Genomic DNA, 5223 nt, shown 5'->3' on the forward strand with positions numbered 1-5223 from the left:
TAGGCAATTCAAATCTAGGAGAGCTATGTCTAATAGGTGTTTCATAGTTTTCAATTTCAAAGACTTCATCAGTTTCAGTAATTTCATCAGTTTCAGCATTCCCAATATCTTTAGTTCTAGCAAGTTGTTCATCAAGAAATTCACCTAGTGGCACATTATCATCAAGCAAGGTACTAGCATCATCATAAGCATCATTCATGGCAGAAGTAGCATCATCAATAACTTGCGACATATCAGGATTAATAGCATGTGGTGGCGCTGCAAGTCTATTCAAAACAGAAGGTGAATCAAGTGCAGAGCTAGATGGCAATTCCTTACCTCCCGTCGTCTTAGAGGGAACAATCTTGGTTCTAGTATCTTTCAGATTCTTCATAGTGATAAATAGATAGAAATCCCAATTGACTCAACAAATATAGCTATGCTCCCCGGCAACGGTGCCAGAAATAGGTCTTGATAACCCATAAATATAGGGGGTCGCAACAGTTTTAGAGGGTAGAGTATTCAACCCAAATTTATTGATTCGACACAAGGGGAGCCAAAGAATATTTGTAAGTATTAGTAGTTGAGTTGTCAATTCAACCACACCTGGAGATTTAATATCTGCAGCAAAGTGATCAGTAGCACAGTAGTATGATAGTTTGATTGTGATAGAAGTGATAGTAACAGTAACGGTATAGCAGGAGTGATAATTTTATAGCAGTTGTAACAGCAGTAGCAACAATAGTAACTTGGCAAGAAACAATATGTGAAAAGCTCATAGGCATTGGATCAGTGTATTCGTTGGATGATATTCATCATATATCACTCATAACCTAGGGCGATACAAAACTAGCTCCAGTTCATAATATAATGTAGGCATGTATTCCGTAAATAATCATACGTGCTTATGGAAAAGAACTTGAATGACATCTTTTGTCCTACCCTCCCGTGGCAGCGGGGTCCATAAGGAAACTAAGGGATATTAAGGCCTCCTTTAATAAACAACCGCAACAAAGCATTAACACATAGTGAATACATGAACTCCTCAAACTACAGCCATCACAAAAAAGTATTCCAATTATTGTCACCTTGGGGTTTACGTATCATAACACGTAATAGGTGCATATAAGCTGCAAGATCGAATCACGAACATAGATATGATGGCAAAAACATAAACGGTTCAGATCTGAAATCATGACACTCGGGCCCTAGTGAGAAGTATTAAGCATAGCAAAGTCATAGCAACATCAATCTCAGAACATAATGGATACTGGGGATCAAGCCTTAACAAAACTAACTCAATTACATGATGTATCTCATCCAACCCATCACAGTCCAGCAAGCCTACGAAGGAATTACTCAATCCCAGAAGTGAGCATCATGAAATTGGTGATGGAGGATGGTTGGTGATGATGAAGACCGAAGATCCCCCTCTCTGGACCCCCGAACGGGCTCCAGATCCGGCCTCCCGATGAAGAATAGGAGGTGCCGACGACGGCTCCATATAACTCTGCGTGGGACGTCGAAAGCAGCCCAGAGCTGCGCCCCCGAAACAAGCCCCTGGCCGAATCATGAGTACTCAAAATACTCTGACACATTCGTGTATTCAGCCTCTTCGGTTCATAGTTTTAACGCGTTGAATCATGCGCTTGCAGTCCGGCCCACGACAGCTCCCTGCGATCCTCATCAGGATGTTCACTGGATTCAAAGGCGATGGCCAGCGAGTCACCGCCGGCCGCTCACTCTCCCACGGCCAAGGGCGACGATGAGGAGCTGTGCCAAAGGACCTTCCCGGGCCAGGGAGAGGTTCAGGAGGCCGTCAGGGTGGCGCCATAGGGTGACCCTTCGGCCGCCGGACACCCGGGAGAGAAGACCCCCATGGAGACTGGCGATGGGGGCCATGTGCAGTTCGGACCCCAGCCGAATACGGTTCCGGAGACCTATACGACTCCGGAATCCGGCAAGCATCCTCCTTCGAAAGAAGGAGGTGTGCCTATTCCGCCGGTGACCTTTGTCCAACCAGAGGCACCGGACGCTCTCTTGGAAGCGCTGCGAAGCGCTCCCATTGTGGAGGAACACCGTACCCTCATGGGTACGGTGATTGAGAAGATTCAGTCCGCGAAGAGCGGACTGACTGAAGCCTGCACAAGCCTTCTAACAGGCTTTGAGGTAAGCAATGTAGTTATATAAAAACAATATCACAGTATAGATAGTAGCCCCTGAGACACTGTCCGGCGTTCGAAAAGAAAAGCCAGACAGAGGATCAAGTAATTTTCACAGGAAACTAATTAAATGTGTCTTATGTGAATAAGCAGGCGTTGTTGCTGACTGCGACTGCACACGCTGCAGAAGTCTCCGGATTGAAGCAGAGACTGGAGCGGGCCGAGGAGGAGCTCGGCCAAGCGAGGAAACAACTAGAGGAGAAGCAACGTATGTAATGACCTGCTGTATATTCAAAAAGAATGAATGATGTGTATTGACCAGAGTGCCATGATATTTGTAGGAGTGGCGACCGAGGTCGAGGCCCTAAAAAAGGCACTGGCCAAGGCCGAGGAGAAGGCTGCTAAGGAACAAGCCGCCCGTGAAAAGCACGAGACCAGGCTTGATGACGTCCAGTAAGAGCTCCAGGATGCTGTAAAGAAATGCGAGTCCTTGGAGCGCGATGTTTCGGCTCAAGAGACCGAACTCGCCAAGGCTCGCCAAAGCGCACAAGAGGCCCGGGTTGAAGCCCAGGGCGCTCTCCAGAAAATCCAGGAGGCCAAGAAGATCGCGGCGGGTAAGGCTTTTAGTATGCAAAGAAAGTATGTGAAGAAGAGGTATCTCTTACTAACCCGGATTTGGAGTTCTCCAGGGGCGTTTGCGGATCTGCCGCGCAGTGTTTTTGATGCTGCGGAGTTCTTTCGAGCCGAAGAAGGGAGCTCAACGGAGAAGCTGTTCTGGTCGCAATTCCTTGCGCCAGAACATCCGGTGCCCTTTAGCGATAAGCTAAAACAGCTGGTCGATCTGCATAGGGTGGCCGAACTGGCCATGACGGACTTGATAATCCGGCTGTGGCCTGCCGAAGCTATACCCAACAGCTACTTCGGGCTCGTAACGCGGCTGGTAAATGCCTGCCCTCGGCTGGACATCATCAAGCGGTCGATCTGCATCGAGGGCGCACGCATGGCCTTCGCCCGCGTCAAGGTGCAGTGGGCGAAGATGAACGCCGTCAAGCTAGCGACCGAGGGACCGCCTGAGGGCAAGGAGCACCGCACGCCCGAGCATTATTTTGAAGATATCCTGGAGGGGTCTCGCATTGTGGCGATGCAATGCGCGCAAGACATTATCTTCGAATGAATACATTCATGTTGTCTTTGCCTTTGTATGATGAAACAAAGTTGCTATGTAATATAATGCTTGTTAGAAATTTTACCTCCTGTGCGGCTGTTTTTATGAAATCTGAGAGTTGGCCAGTCGTCGGCTTCTGCCCCCACGTAGGTAGTACGGGGGTGTTCGGGATGGAATCTAAACACTCTTGATCCCACTGTTTGGTCCTTGAAGGAGGTGTTTAGCGCAACGAACCAGGCAATCGGACTATGTGGCTTTAGCACCCTCACTTAGCCATAGGAGTTTGACAATAAAAATTTAGGCGCAGCCCCTAGTATCCGAACTAGGATGCTATAAACACCTGATCAGGTAAGAACCAATCCCTCGCATAATGCGGAAAAAATCGCTAAAGATTTGAAACCTCCGAAGAGCTGACCGGCTCTCGCCGCATCATGATAGTCAGTTTTCGGCTTTCTCTACTGAGGTGCTCATCCGGATAATCCAGGAAACAATCGCAGTAGTTCTCCCTTTACTACCCTAGCCGATATAACAAAACGTAAGGTAGCAATCACAGGAGCCGGGCAACCCAACTATTGACCAAAGACATGATTCGGAGCCAATGCATATAGTGCTAAATTCGGGGTGCCGAACTATGCTGTAAAAAGTGTCCGGACTTTGTTGCCGTATTGCGGGGCGCTATGAAGCCCCTGGCAGATTAAAACGTACCAAAGTGTACGGGTGCTATTTGATAAGGTTATCAAAAAATAGGAAAGAAGAAAGGGTAGTAAGCTAGTGCCGCAAAATTTGGGCCGCAAACTGTTTCCATTATAATTTGATTAATACGTCAAAGCGCATTCGTACAAGTAGTGCAATAAGCAACCGGCTATTTAATATGCCACAACCAAGGGAGGGCTTTGTGTGGGTCCTGAAAACAGGTAGAGTGATTGTTAAAGAGACCACCTTGAAATTCCCCTATACGTCTGTGCTTCTTGCCGTCTTGGTGTATTTATCCTTCGAAAGGACCGGTGATCAGGCCGTCAGGGAAGGCCTGTGGAAAAGAAACCTGAGACGGAGAAAAAGGAAAAAGTGAAAGTATGTGTGTCCGGGGGCGGTCAAGCCGTATTGTGGATCACAAGCTAGTTATGCCTCCGTCTATGCCCATGGTATTTTGACTGCGTAGTTGTGTACGCGTGGTACGAATGCCGCCACTTGGTCGGGACTGGGACGGAGGCCAAATTGCTAGTCAAGCTCTTGACGAGCTGGTCTGTCCTGCTGCAGAATAGTCTGGACTCTCTTGACAGTGTCCGGGAGCTCGGCCGCCGAATTAAGGTTCTGCTTGAAAAGGCCGCTCTGTACTTCTGTTGCTAAGGCAGCGGTGTGCTCCTCGGTACGGAGGGAGCGTTTCGTGTTTCCATTAACTATTATGACGCCGCGTGGTCAGGGCATCTTGAGCTTGAGATAAGCGCAGTGCGGCACCGTGTTGAATCGAGCAAATGCGGTTCGTCCAAGCAGTGCGTGATAGCCACTTCGAAAGGGGACGATGTCGAAGATTAACTCTTCGCTTCGGAAGTTGTCCGGGGATCCGAAGACAACCTCTAGTGTGATCGAGCCCGTACAGCGGGCCTCGACACCTGGTATAACTCCTTTAAAGGTAGTCTTTGTGGGCTTGATCCATGATGGATTAATGCCCATTTTGCGCACTGTATCCTGATAGAGCAGGTTGAGGCTGCTGCCACCGTCCATGAGGACTCGTGTCAGGTGGAATCCATCAATTACTGGGTCAAGGAACAGTACGGCCGAACCACTGTGACGGATACTGGTCGGATGATCCCGACGATCGAAGGTGATCGGGCATGACGACCCTGGATTAAATTTTGGGGCAACCGGCTCTATCGCATAGACGTCCCTGAGCGCGCGCTCGCGCTCCCTCTTGGGGAT

This window comes from Aegilops tauschii, chromosome 6, assembly GCF_002575655.3.
Source record: "Aegilops tauschii subsp. strangulata cultivar AL8/78 chromosome 6, Aet v6.0, whole genome shotgun sequence".
In the NCBI taxonomy this organism is placed as follows: domain Eukaryota; kingdom Viridiplantae; phylum Streptophyta; class Magnoliopsida; order Poales; family Poaceae; genus Aegilops; species Aegilops tauschii.